Genomic DNA, 14,844 nt, shown 5'->3' on the forward strand with positions numbered 1-14,844 from the left:
TTGCATTTCTCTAATGATTAATGATGTTGAGCATTCTTTCATGTGTTTGTAGGCAATCTGTATATCTTCTTTGGAGAAATGTCTATTTAGGTCTTCTGCCCATTTTTGGATTGGGTTGTTTGTTTTTTTGATATTGAGCTGCATGAGTTGCTTGTATGTTTTGGAGATTAATCCTTTGTCAGTTGCTTCATTGGCAAATATTTTCTCCCATTCTGAGGATTGTCTTTTCGTCTTGTTTATGGTTTCCTTTGCTGTGCAAAAGCTTTTAAGTTTCATTAGGTCCCATTTGTTTATTTTTGTTTTTATTTCCATTTCTCTAGAAGGTGGGTCAAAAAGGATCTTGCTATGATTTATGTCATAGAGTGTTCTGCCTATGTTTTCCTCTAAGAGTTTGATGGTGTCTGGTCTTACATTTAGGTCTTTAATCCATTTTGAGTTTATTTTTGTGTACGGTGTTAGGGAGTGTTCTAATTTCATTCTTTTACATGTGGCTGTCCAGTTTTCCCAGCACCACTTATTGAAGAGGCTGTCTTTTCTCCACTGTATATTTATTTTTGGCTGCATTGGGTCTTTGTTGCTGCACGCAGGCTTTCTCTAGTTGCGGCGAGCGGGGGCTACTCTTAGTTGCGGTGTGCGGGCTTCTCATTGCGGTGGCTTCTCTCGTTGCAGAGCACGGGCTCTAGGTGTGCGGGTTTCAGTAGTTGTGGCCCGTAGGCTCAGTAGTTGTGGCCCGCGGGCTTAGTTGCTCCGCGGCATGTGGGATCTTCCCGGACCAGGGCTCGAACCCGTGTACCCTGCATTGGCAGGCGGATTCCCAACCACTGCGCCACCAGGAAAGTCCCTAGAAAAGTGTCTTTTAAACTTCTCCAAGACGCACAATTAAAAAATGCATTCGATTTCACGACCCAATCTCCCCCATACACAAAAATAATACCCTTGGGACTTCCCCAGTGGTCCAATGGTTAAGATTCCATGCTTCCACTGCAGGGGGCATGCGTTTGATCCCTGATTGGGAAACTAAGATCCCACATGCCTCACAGTGCAGCCAAAAAAAGAAAACAAAAACAAACCCCTTACCACGAGAAATCTATTGACATTTTCTACTGTTTTACACTTAGTTTTCCTAACAGTGGCTGTGGCCCACGAAACTGATTTCGTAGCCTAATGAACGCACTGAGTCCTGTAGTTTGAAATACACTCCTAATTCACTAGAGGCTGGAAGGCAGAGCCATCTAGAGATTCCAACAGACCACCTACACCCAAGCCCAGGCCTTCCAAGTGCGGCCTCAACTGTGCCTCTGTGAACTCAGGGGTGAGCATGCCAGCAGCTACTTCAGGAGAAAGCTAACGAACAACAGGTCAGCTCTAGTTAGAGCAAAAGCCACTCTAAGAAACAGCACAAACTATACTGATCCATTCCCCATTCTAGAGAAAAGCACACCCAAAGGAGTTCACTCTGCTTCTTCTGGACTTCACAAACCGGAAAAATTTCTAGTCCATGAAGATGAGAAGTTCGCTTTAAGAAACTAATTTCCGGAGCTTCTAACATAACATGGTTTTGCAAAATTTGAGGCAATAGTTCATTTCTTTAATAGCTATTCCATGGGGGAATGAATAACCAGGCTTTGACTCTGAACCACAGAGAAGGCTTGATCAGATCACTAAGGAGTCTCGCCCCAATCAGAGGCAAGACTACGGGCCTCATAACAAGGCTGATGAAAAACAGAACCATGATGTGAAAAATCTGTATCTCAAGACTGCTGGATACCCTGAGAAGCCAATTTCTACTGTTCCAAACTGGAAACTCTCAGTGGTGGCTTCCTTTTCAGAATCTAAACACCCAGCCATTCTGGGTTAGCCTTCACACAAGACAGTTTTTCTGGAAGGTCACAATCTAGTTTCTGCAGTAGAAGTTCAAAATGTGCCTGCGGTCCTCCACCTTCTGAGATGCTGCTTTAGAGAGAGTAGAGGGATAAAAAAAGGTACAATCCTGCAATACCACAGAGTATGGGGAGAGGGGCCATCGGCAAAAGAGGCTTCAACGAATTTCCAGGGCAAAGAAAGCAGAGCGCCAACACCTCCCTCTGAAAGCAGAGACTCCACCAGGGCAGGGACCTTGCATGCCTGACACTGCCGTGTTCGCAGCACCCAGCACAGTGTCTGGCACCCAAAGGTTCTGAATATATATTTGTCCCCAGGCAAAAACAAAGGAGCTGGACTGACACGCGGAGAGCAAGCATGGGAGAGGGTGCCCAGGGCGGAGCCTCGATTCCTATATTTGGGAGGCCTGGTACTGCCCTGTGGAGAGCAGACTTATGCCCCAGGCCCGTCCCCACACTTGGAGCTCCCACTCAGCCTATCCACCGTATCATTCTTCCGCTCACAGAGATGGCTGAGCCTCCGGCCCGAATGGTAACCAGCAGGGCAGGGAGCAGATAACCTACCCTGGAGCAGACAGAGATAATTAAGGGAACAGAGAAAACTTTGAAAGAACAGGAAACTATGAAAAGGACACAACTACAGAAAAATAATAAGCTCTTGGAAATTAAACATATTTTGCCCCTCTAGCCTCTCCCAAAATAAAAAAAGTCAAAAAAAGGATAAAAGATGAAGTTGAGGCACTCCTACAGAACAAAGTGCAAAAGAAAAGACTTGAAAAAAGAAGCAAAACAAAATATAAGAAGTCAGTCCATTCAGTATAATAAAGTTTTTTTAATCTCAGAGAAGTCCTCAGAGTAAAGTTCAGAAGTTGAAGGATTAAAGACAATCCTGAAACCTCGATGAAGAGTAAAGAGGGGAACCAGACCACCCACAAAACAAGAACTGGGCTGGAGCAACAGAGATCCCGTAAGACAGTGGAAGGGGCTTTCAAAGTTCTAAACAAAAACGATTCTGACCCGACACGCACGCACGCTCACAGCGTGGAGAGGATCCGATCAGAACAAGAGGCCAATGGGCTGTAAGAAGACCGTCCTCAGGAAGAGTGGACGAGAGAATGAATGGGAAAGAGCTGGAGTGTTTACGATGGGAGAAGGCATCACTGGGTCTCCTCTCAACAGAACAACAAGGTAGCTAGAAACAGGAAAAACAAAGGCTAGAGGGAATCAGGGTTCAAGCCACAAGCCAATGGGAGGCAAGAAAGGAGGCATCGACCTTGGTGCTGGGAAGAGCTCCCAGGAGGGCGCATACTCCTGTCGCGGGGCGGGTGCCGGTGGGGAGCACGTGGCACAGAGGCCACTTCAGGTTCCAGGACAAAAGCTGTATGTAATCATCTGTGAGCATGCTGAAATGCGGGAAGAGCTGACGGAGGTGTGAGGGCCTGAGAGGGGCAAGCGGGGTCCCCACACCTCCTCTTACAAAGGAGGAGGAGGCACGCGTGAAAGATCACAGACAGAAATCAAGGTTGTCAATGCGTGTATGAAAGTCTCAAAGATGAAAATTAAGCGACCAGACATTTGTGAAAAACTATCAAAAATGGACAGGGAGAGAGTGAAGGAAAGAATGCTGCAAGTGAAGGAAATCAGGAGATAATCTTTGACTCTGATAAAATAATCAGCAGGAAGAGAATATTAATACACACCTGGCAGCATCTACCAGAAGATCAAAATCCAGAATAAGTTCATTATGAGTGGTTGCTTCTGGGTAGGGGGTCTGGGAATGGAGAGAGACGGGGCACAAGAGCTCCTGAATACTTGCTTAAAATAATACAGTTAAGTACTACTGCATTTTTTAAATGAAAAATAAAAATGTTAGCCTATGGTCATAGAAAAAGACAGGCCTTCTATTGGGCTGGCCAGAAAGTTCGTTCGGGTTTTTCCGGAACATCAATATGTCCTGGTGGTCAGATGGAAGATACTTCTAGCCAATGTGCAGTTAGAACCAGCAAGACATTTATCCACATTTACTTTGAAGCTGTCTCCTGACATTAACCACACAATTTCTAAATCGCTTCGCCATTCCACACTTAGTACCCTTAAATCACAGCACTGCTTCCCTTTTGGTTCAACAAATCACCTAAGAACTTACTACAAAAAAAAAAAAAAAAAAGAAGCAGATTTAGATCTCATTTTTCCAGTGGAATTTTGCTCTGAGGTGAGAAAAAAAAATCCAGCATTTTAACAAATGTATTTTCCTCTGCTTAACCTTATCAATGCAACAGCAAATTTTCAACTCAAGTCCTCATTCTCATGTTGCCCATGAGGAAAAAAAAAAATTCCACAGACAAAATGCTTAATTTCATTTAACAGCATGAAGAATCAAAACCATGGCTGGAGAGCCAGAGGAGTAAGCGATCCCTAGCATCCTAGCTGGCGTCTCAAGGACCCTGGAAGGCTGCCACCAGGACACGACAGGAACAGCTGGTACTCAGAAACCACCACATCCACTCGGCACCCCGAGTTTCTGAGAAAGCAGCGTGGGCCCCTGGGAAAGGCATCTATCTACCCACGCCCTGGCTCTCCTGCGTAGCTATTAGGGTTAAACTGTAAAAGATCTGATGGGCCAGATGGCAGAGCAACAAACAACTCCTCCCCCACCCCCCACCCCCACCCCCCGACTGCCACGTGCTGCAGCCACGCTTCTGTGCCAGGAAGGCAGCTAAGCCCTCTTCTCCTGAAAAGAATGGCAACTAGGGAGGCAGCGGCCTGCGCATAAAGGACACGGGGCAGAGGGCCTGGAGGCCTTGGGAATTCATGCCTGCAAAGGTTAATTTCACTACAAGGTGTCCTGCTTCCAGCACGGGGACCAGTCCAGTAGCAGCCCCTCACCATTCCCTTGCAGGGCTCCAATTTAATGAAGGGGATTAAAGAGCCTACAACAACAAGGGACCATTGTGCTCGGCTGTGAATAGAAAAGCCACACAAGGGGACCTTCTATTTATTTCTTTATTTAAATGTTGCTCTGCGGATTTAACCGGCAGAAACCCAGAGCAGCAATGTGCTCCATCCAGCGCATACAAAGGAGGCTCTCTTAAAGGGACAGCGCCCTCCTTCCGGGCTGGGGGCGGGTAGATATGCACATGCGGCATCGCTAGGTCCAGCTTCTCCCTCTCCGGCGGTCACAGTCACGGGCAGGTGCCCAGAGACGTGCCATGAAGTCTAACTGAAAAGGCAGATCTTCTGACAGCAGTTTCTGCTCAACAGGAATACAGGCGGCTGCCAGCCAAAAGGGACCGCGTTGTCTGTCCTTCGTCCCCAGGGGTGACATCTATCAAAGTGTTGGAGGTGCGCTTTAGGGCCCAGACACAGCTCCCTGAGGTCCTCCAGCTATACCAGGTCCCTCTGCCTAGCTTTAAAATACGTCATTTGCCTTATTTTTTCCACCATAATCATCAACCATCATCCTTCTTATATATAGCCCTTGCCTTTCGGTGGATAAGAAGGGTCTAAATTTAAACCAGCACAGCAGGGAAACATTTAAAAAGGTGAGGCCAAGAGTCCATAAGGCCCTCCCTTTTCCCCATGTGTGGAGAAAGTAGACAAACAGGTCTGGTCTCCATGAAGCCCAGGAGGGCGTCGGTGTGCAGAAAAAGCACTTCCAGGCCTCCGGAGCCAGCGCTGGCCAGGGTGCCCTGCTAAGCAAGGCCAGACCTTTTCCAGGCTGGAGTTTCATGAAACTGAAAACACACACAGCCTCAGAAACCACCTGCCCACCTGGAGCCACAGCAGCCTGGTAAAGTAAAGCATGAGGATTAGCAGATGCAAACTATTATACACAGAATGGAGAAACAACACGGTCCTACTGTAGAGCACAGGGAACTATATTCAATATCCTGTGATAAACCATAACGGAAAAGAATAGGAAAAAGAATACACACACACACACACACACACACACACACACACACACATATATGTATAACTGAATCACTTTACTGTACAGCAGAAATTAACACAACATTGTAAATCAACTATATTTCAATAAAATAAATGTTCTTAAAAAAGAAAGAAAGGTAAAGCAAAGCACTGGGCCTTCCTGTACCCTCTCCAGAAACTGTTACCGGCTCCAGAGGGAACATGAGCTTTTTACAAACAGCATTTGGGTTCAAGAGCGCAAATCTGGGAAGCTGCCCGCGGAGTGAAGGCGGTGTGCCTCCAAAGACAAAGATCAAAGGGCCTGCGTACAGAACTCATGGTGTGGTGAGTGCTGGTCAAACCACCAGGCACTTTCTGAATCAGCCTGTGCAGATCCTCCGGTCAGATCACTCGCTCTGCTCCACCCTGGGGTAAGTCACCTTGGTCTCCCAAGAGATCCCAGTGCCTTCCAGTGTGAAAAACCCCAAAAGACTAGAAAGAACTCAGGCTTTGGTGACATACAAACAGTCAGCAGACTTTCACAAAACTCTCAATTCTATGCTGACGTTAGAGGTCAGGGCTTCCCTGGTGGCGCAGTGGTTGAGAGTCCGCCTGCCGATGCAGGGGACACGGGTTCGTGCCCCAGTCCGGGAAGATCCCACACACCGCAGAGCGGCTGGGCCCGTGAGCCATGGCCGCTGAGCCTGCACTCCGCAACGGGAGACGCCACAACAGTGAGAGGCCCGCGTATTGCCAAAAAAAAAGAAATACATGAGGTCAGATCTTCATGATGGGGATAAGAAAACAACCAAAATTCACAGGGTCCTTAAGTAAAGGCAACATAGAGATGAGTGAAACAGAAAGCTACAATGACTAAGGGGCTTCGCTGACAGCCTCACACTTAGAGACAGACCTCAGGGTAGTTGTCAAGACCAGAGGGCACAGGAGGATGTAGCAAAGGGATGTGACCGAAATCTGAAACTTGTAGACACATATACGGCCAACAGTCTGCTGACTTGACCACCTCACACCTTTACAGAAAGTCTCCCGACTTTGGGAAACAATTCCTTTTCCCTTCAACTAAGTCAAAACTACACAACCCTCTGTATAATTTAATACCATATTATTCTGCCTCGAAAAGGAAGGAAATTCTGACACGTGCTAGAGCATGAAGGAACCTGGAAGACATTATGCTAAGTGAAATAAGCCAGCCACAAAAGGACCAATACTGTGCGATTCCACTTACATGAGGTCCCTAGAGAAGCCAAATTTACAGGGACAGAAAGTGGAATGGTGGGTGTCTGGGGCTGGGGGAGGGGAGAATGGGGAGTCAGTGTTTAACGGGGACAGAGTTTCAGTTTTGCAAAAATTCTGGAGAGGTATAGCGGTGATGGTTGTCAACAAGGTAAATGAACTTAATGCTATTGAACCATTCACTTAAAATGGTAAATTTTATGTTACATATATTCTACTGTAATTAAAAACAAATGAAACAAAATTTTCATAGCAATATCCTGACTTCCCGATTTCTGCTTACCTTAGTCCCTTTCCCAAGAAGCTATGATTTGACTTTTGTGTAAAGCACTGGAAGAGAAGTGTCTCACCACCAATTTACAGCCTAAGTGATTCTAAAAGAAAGAATTAAATTGGCACGTGGCTAGCATAACTGACATTCAACACAGGAGGTGAGAGGTGCCTTCTAGCAAATTGCCAAGGTGAATATTTACTCTTCTAGTTTAAATTCTTTCCACACAAAGACCACCCAGTCTCCCACCTAGAAGTAAGTACATTAAAGATTTTATTACCATAGTCTGCATCTTTAAGGAAAACTTTGTTCCTATCTCAGTCTTTGAGACGTCTCATCTAACCGCTAACCTAACAACTCAGGCCCCCTTAACTGAGATGAGACACTGCCCAGGGATTGGGGGTTGAGGGGAGGGACACCTGTGTGGGGCTTCACTGCCTAGTTGCTCTGTGACCTGGAGAAAACCACCACCTCTCCCTGCCCTGGTTTCCTTAAGCAGGAATGGGCATGTCAGCATCCTTGTCCTTCCCAATGAGAGGGTGTATAATAAACAGCTCCATAAACTGTCTCATGAAAGCAGGGTATTTTATCATCTTACCTTACATAGAGAAGGGAATCAACACATTTTATCTAATAAATCCTAGAACTCAAAGACCAGTTTGCATAACCTTATGATTCAACCAGCTAACCAAAGGGAAAATGAAGTCAAATTTCAAGGTAGTAAAAGAAACAAAGTCATAAAATTTTATCCTGAAAGTTTGGTTTAGAAAAATAAAGTTAACATCTGCTTTCAAGAAAAGCTGAACACTAGAAAATAATCATTTTAAGAACCTCAAGCTTTTCTAAAACCTAGCAGTGGTACTATGTGATCCAGCTGGACTTCTGCAGCAGTTTCTCTCCAGCACTCATACTTGCAATCTCTGTCTCCAAGGCTGTTGTTGAAAGGGTCACAGAGACTGCAAGCGGAGCTGAAGCCAGCTCAGCAAGGAGAGCCATGTTCTACCTCTGGCTCCTTGAGACATCGCAGAGCCCTCGTGCTCTCTGGGAGCCTCGGAGCTCCCATCCCAGCAGCCGAACTGAGCATCGGCGCCCCTCTCCTCCCTCCCCACACCAGCTGCCATCTCTGGCACTGCACAGCTGTGCCACCACATCCCTTCCCTCCAAAAGACAGGCTCGGTGAGGGCGTGAAGAACTGAAGTCAGTTCGCTCTCACTTTACCCGCCTTCCTAAAACCTATGTGTACGCTGGCCCTTTGTAAAACCCTGAACACTTCTGCAGACTGAAACACTGTCCCCCCCTTGGCTGACAGCTGGAACAGACCCCTGGCACCAAAATAAACGTGGGACTCCAGCTCCTCTTCTATGTGCATTTTTGGAAAGAGGGCTACCATACCCGGGGAAGGTTCCAAAGTTCTTAATGAGTAAAATAAAAACTCCTAGGGTGGGTTGAGAGGGAGATCTCGCCGGATTTGCCCCTCTGCTTTCTGCCGGCCTATTTCTAACCTCACCAGAGCAGGACCACAGAAATCGGTTATTAGCTTGCTCCTCAATCTCAGGCCTAGAAGAAACCACACTGAAGGTTTAAACCTCTATTTGAAGAAGCTACTGGAAAAACCCTAGGAGGAGAGAGCAGAAGGCGAAACCACAAGACAGACATGCAGAGAAGCAGCCGCTGCACACATCACGCTGCTGCCTGCTCCTGGGTGGGAGAGGCCGGCAGCAGCGGCGGCGCATAATAATAACAGAGGGATCCGCGCTCTACAGGAAGGTGCACACGATGGGCTCACACGCGCCACCCACCCGGCCTCTTACCCAGGGCGAGTCCCCTCTCCGGCAGCCCCAGGATCCCGGCAGCCCCAGGGCGGCGACGTCAAAGCCCGGGCAGCTGGCAGCTCTCAGCTTCAGAGGCCATGGTGGCCCAGCACCGCGACCCCCCAGTCCCAGGCCCCCGGCTGCCCCCACAGCGCCGGGCGGAGGCAGCGATGGAGCCCGCACAGAACGTGCGTCCGCACAGCCAGGGCAGAGGCGGCGGCCGCGAACACAAAAGCTGAGCGGAAACCCGGGTGGAGAGGGAACTGATGCTGGTGGGGAAGGCAGGCGTGGACGGAGACGTCGCCGGGCTGACACTTGGAGCGTGTGCTCCTTCCTCCAGGCTTATTTCCATGAATGCGATGACAGTGCCCCGCCCACCACGCCCCCACTCTCGGCCTCGGAGGGGGGACGCGCCAAGAGCCTTTGCTCACAGGCTGCAGCGGCTTTTTTCTCCCCCTTGGAAGCAAAAAGCTGATGGTGGCTTCCCAGGGAGGATGTTAACCCTTACTTAAGGTACCCTCTCCCTTCCTGAGTGGATAAACAGGAGGGCAGGATCCAGAGGGCAGGCTGTTCTGTCGCCCTCAGCGCAAAGCCACCTCCTTCTCCCAGCACTGTGTCAGGAGGCAGGGACACAATCCCCCCCTTCCTGTCCTCTGAGGCCCTAGGCCCCCTGTCTCCACGTGGCACGCTCCAGCCTTTTTACTAAGAAGGACCTGCCTCCCACTCAGGCCATGTGCTAGCCGCTCTCTCTACACACGGGCCATAGGTGTTTCCGCAGCAGAGGCTGCAACATAGCGTTCCAGTATATTCTGGTTAGGGTGAGTGAGGCAGGTGGGTCCAGGGACGATACTGTAAGATGGCTGGTGACAAGAAACGTCGCTACAGCCTGAGAGGAGTGGCTCTCAAGCTCCAGAGGTGCAAGGGTCACCAAGGGCACCATCAGACACACAGATCTGGGACCCCAGGCTGAGACTCGGGTTCCAGAGGCTCAGGCCCCCGTGTTAAGCCAGAACACAGGGTGACTGGAAGCCTTGTCTGCAGACCCCTCTGGGAAGCACTGCCTTTGACTAATAAGGGAAGAGACATAAGGATTTTAAAACAAGTGCCAAATAAACAAGGAGAAAAAAGAGAAAATAAACCACTACACTAGATGAGGTTCTCCGATCTCGGCACTCTTGACATTTCGGGGATCATTCTGTGTCGAGGGCATCCTGGTGCCTTAGAGCACATTTAACTGCACCCTGGCCTCCACCCACTGGATGCCAGTAACACCCCACCCTATCCCCCAGACAGGACAATCCCAAACGTCTCCAGACATTGCCAAATCCCATGCAGGGCAAAAGTGTTCTGCTTAAGAACCACTGGTCCAGGCACACAACAACAGGAGGAAAAAAACTTAAAAATCCCACACCCTCCCCTGCCTTCCAGTCCTCTGCCCTTAGGAAACTGCTGACAGGAGGCACCCTCCCCCACTACACTAACGTGGGATCCATACTCTGAGGTTTCCTCATCACCAAGAGGGTCACCAGACTTAACCAAACACTTGGGCTTTGCAGCCTAGCCTGTCTTTAAAGAAACAGCCACAATGTGAACAATTTTATTTTTGTGTCGAAATGACAGTTCTCATCTAAAAGAATCATACCAAATCTACGAGAAATAAACCCTAAAATTATTTATGGAATCTTTGCTTTAAGCTGCAAAAGGAGGCAAGTTTTCAACAAACACGTGGACTGAGAGTCCCTATCTGACACTCAGTCTGGTGAGCTGCCCATCCCTCACCCGGCCCCAGGGAGAGTCCATCCTCCCTGGTCCACCAGAGCACCTCGTTCCCAACCTGTTTCCGTTTCCTTCTCATTGTTTAGAGGCTCATCCTGGCCAGCCATCAAGAGCCACCTCTTATGGGGAGAACTCCCTCAGTTCACACAAATTAACCCTCACTTAAAGGCCTTCTTCATACCGTTTCCTTTGAACAATGTTTGTATCATGCAGTTTACCACCTGGTTGGACACTGTCCTGTTCCCAGGGGGTTATCTGTCCATGAAATTAAGCTCTTGCCTTCTAGTAAAATACCATAAATATTCTCACAGCACTCTGCACATTCCTAAGGGCTATGTCCCCCTTTCCGAGCTAACGTCAAAATACGCACAGACACACTCCAGGGATTTAAAGGTCCCAGCAGGCAGATCCTGACCTGTCACTTTCTGTGCACGACTGGGTCATAAGGCACAGGCTCACTGTGGCTCACCCTTAACTCACCAGCTACAACTCAGCAACAGAGGATCCACCACTGGGCTTGCCTTGTAGCGTGTAAACCAGCAAAGTCCTCAGCGTGAAGCCAGGCCAGACTGGCTGGCAGCAAAGCCTGCACCACGGTCAATTCTTGGCACAAACAGTATGATCCAAGGAAGCAAGGAGACAAGAAGTGAGAATGAAAAGCTACCGACAGGAAGTCTGCAGTGTGGCCCGCCTCTTCTCTGAACACAGATCTCAATAAGCGGCCCCGCAATCAAGTTTGTGAAGTCACAGCGATGATCAGAGGAAAAGACTGTTCACCGGCTAGTAATCTCAGGAAATCTACCAACAGAGAAAATAAAAGCTTTAAAAATTTACTTTCTCAGACCTGTAATCTAACAATCTTTGGGGGAAAAATGGTTACCACCCATAAACCAGGTAGCCTATTAGTAACTACCCTATTAGTTACCATAGAAGATACAAAGATGGTAAGACATGGTTCAGGCCCCCAAAGAGCTTACGTGTTACTTGGTCCTTTTAAAGAAAAAAGAATCAAGCAGCAAGTAAGCGCCAAATGAATGCTGGCGACAGGCGTCACGGGGTCAGAGACAGCCAAGCCCGCAGCCAGGCTGTCCCAGGAGACCCCACGAGAGCTGAGGCGGGGCCATCGGTGAGAGGGCCCTCGAGGCTGGGGACAGAGGACAAACTGGGAATGCCTAGAAAAGCTGCACAAGTCAGACCGTGCCCTTTGAGTCTGGCATGAGGACATCTGACTGTCCTGTTGTCAGGCGGGAGGCAAGGTAGAGACAGAGTGGGAAGGGGCGTGGGGGCACCCGGAGAGGCGGCCGGGCAGCTTTTCCGTGGTGGCCAGGGAGAAGTGACAGGAACACAGGGCGTTTGTCCAAGGCAGGGAAACTTGGGCTCAAAAGTGGGAACAGAGGACTAAGTGTCTTCTGCCCCCCTGGTAGCTCAGAGCTTGCACGGCCACCCTGTGCGACACCCGCTCCCCACACCACGCGCCGTCTCCCCAGGGCTGCCTTGAAACAGGCCCTCCGCCACGCGCGCAGGGTGGTCTGCAGCACTCGCTTATTCCACAGACAGCTCCTGAGAGGCAGTAAATCAGCGTCTTTCAATTCAGCAACATCACAAACCTGCTAACCCTACGCACTCAGCCTCCCCAAGCCCCACGTCACCTGGGCAAAGGCCCTGCACCAGCCCATACCAGGCGTGGAGCCCTCCACATCTCAGCATCCCCATCTCCCCTGCTTCTGTGTCACACAAAACTCAGGCATGGAATTTCAACCATTCTACCCTATTCCTTAAGCTTTTTTTTTTTTTTTGCGGTACGCGGGCCTCTCACTGTTGTGGCCCCTCCCGCTGCGGAGCACAGGCTCCAGACGTGCAGGCTCAGCGGCCATGGCTCACGGGCCCAGCCGCTCCGCGGCATGTGGGATATTCCCGGACTGGGGCACGAACCCGTGTCCCCTGCATCGGCAGGCGGACTCTCAACCACTGCGCCACCAGGGAAGCCCCCCTTACGCTTTAACATGCTGAATTGCTCTTTAGTAAAAGCTAGGAGCATAAATGCTTCTTCAAAGAAGCCGAGACTGGCTTCTGTCCCCTCTCTGAGAAAGGCCTGAAGCAACCTAGAGGGTAGCAGTTCCTAACTCTAACCTCAAAGGAGAAGAAGCCAGCTCCTGGTGCCAGACATCAACCCTTCTCAGAGCTGCCCGAAGTCCAGAGAAGTGCCCCTGAGGTCTGAGAGAAGCCTGAGAGGACCTGGAGGCACCGACCCAGGCGCCCGCTCTCCGGGTCCCAGTGGTCCTGGGTCCGCTCACAGGCAGCAGAGCTGGGGCAGGCAAGGGCCAGCCTCCCTGATGGGGCCTGCTCCCGGCACCAGCGCAGGGGACTCATCCCTGCCGGGGCTGCTCTCGGCCATCCTCTCCCTCCTGGCCTTTGCAGAGGGCGCAGCAGAGACAGGAGGAGACTGTAGGGAGGAAGGAGGGGAGGACTATGGGGCCACGAGGAGGCTGAGGCAGGCGGTGGGCAATGCTTTGTCCGCAGAGACCCAGGGCTGCACTGTGCCTCACAGCCACCAGCTCAAGGAGGCGAGCTGACCCGTGAGAGGGCTACCAGTAAATGCCCCGCAAGCCAGCGCGCTTACTGTGCCAGGAGCAAGTCACCAAGAAAACAAGGAAGATCTGAGCACGGGCAGAAAGACCTCTGCGGGGAAAAGCTGTCCTCAGTATGTGCATCCGTTTCTAAAACTACTGTTTACCTTACCAACAAGAGTTTCACAGGAGCGCAACAGATAAAACGATATTAAAGTTCATATGGAAAATGTATGTATGAATAGCCTAGAAAACTATGAAGAGGAAGAAGGGTAATGTGAGGTGAGCCTCTGCCAGAGATTAAAGCGTTGAGACATCAAAAATTTGAAATTTCAGCACTGGAGAAGGAAAACAGCAGGAAAGAAACTCAAGAGATACTGAAACACACAGGTGGCACTTCAAGTCATAAAATCTCATAAAGAAAATATTTTTAAAATATACAAAAATATAAAGAAAAATAGGATTATTCAGTCAATGGTGGGGGGGGCAATTAGCCAGCTGCCCATCTGAGGGCAAAGTAAGCTGCATGTCTACTTATTTATATCAGAGTAAGTTCTAGCTGAGTCAAAGATTCTAATGTAAAAAAAGAAACCACAGAAATTCTAGAATAAAGCATGGATTAATACGGTTATAATCTCCGAGAGTCTGTTCAGTTTGCTACAATAAAATGTAAAGCTTCAGAATGGAAAATAAAGTTCTATGAGCTAAAAGGTAAACCACCAGGACAACCAATGTGCAAAATACATGACAGACGATTAACTTCTTTTCACAAGGACAGCAGTAAGACAAAGGTGGACACAACCAGCGAAAGACATAAAAAGCAGACCCAGAAAGACAAACACAATGGCCAGACATGAAGGACGCTTAAACTCTCCAGTTAAAGCATGAACACCACACCGCTTCAGGTGAGTCTGGCAGAAATGAGAGTGTCCGCCAAGGGCGCGGGAGTACACAGGCGGCCCAGGCTCTGCTGGGGGAGAGTAAACGGCGCAACCTTTCTGCTGCAGTACTTTTCAATTCAGCAATTCCGTTTAAGAACTTATCCAATGGACGTACTCCCAAAAGTGCAAAAATGAAAACTACTTACACACGATTTGGTCATGAAAAAGAACGAGCTGATTGGTAGATGCCAGCACAGAAAGATCTCCCAGACACTGTGCCACGGGAAGGAACAGGACACCATGCGCGTGGCACCAATGCTGGCAAACGCAAGATCTGAGAAGGACGCACTTGAAACTGTCAACAGGGACCCTGTTCAGAGACGAGGAGTGTGGACAGGGAGCAAGCAGAGGCAGCGACACCGCATTTTATACCTTTCTGTGTATCTGGATCCACAAGTGAGGCAAAATTGTATGTTGAAATTTCTATTCAGA

The 14,844-nt window shown here is 49.1% G+C and overlaps 2 protein-coding genes across 8 annotated transcripts in view; one reads left to right on the plus strand and one right to left on the minus strand.

The window, feature by feature from the left end:
• PGS1 (phosphatidylglycerophosphate synthase 1) overlaps nucleotides 1-14,844 on the plus strand; it is a 584,793-nt gene that overhangs the window by 236,768 nt on the left and 333,181 nt on the right. The gene's annotated exons all lie outside the window — the stretch shown is intronic.
• The window catches only part of CYTH1 (cytohesin 1), a 91,025-nt gene that overhangs the window by 37,069 nt on the left and 39,112 nt on the right, over nucleotides 1-14,844 (minus strand). The window contains exon 1 of one of the 7 annotated variants that reach the window (XM_049701576.1): nucleotides 9,129-9,487. The exons of the other annotated variants lie outside the window; for them this stretch is intronic. The gene's annotated coding sequence lies outside the window, so the exon portion shown is untranslated. Of the gene's footprint in view, nucleotides 1-9,128; nucleotides 9,488-14,844 lie in introns of those variants that run through there. 7 annotated transcript variants of the gene reach the window in all.

The sequence above is a fragment of the Orcinus orca genome, chromosome 19, assembly GCF_937001465.1.
Source record: "Orcinus orca chromosome 19, mOrcOrc1.1, whole genome shotgun sequence".
In the NCBI taxonomy this organism is placed as follows: Eukaryota; Metazoa; Chordata; class Mammalia; order Artiodactyla; family Delphinidae; genus Orcinus; species Orcinus orca.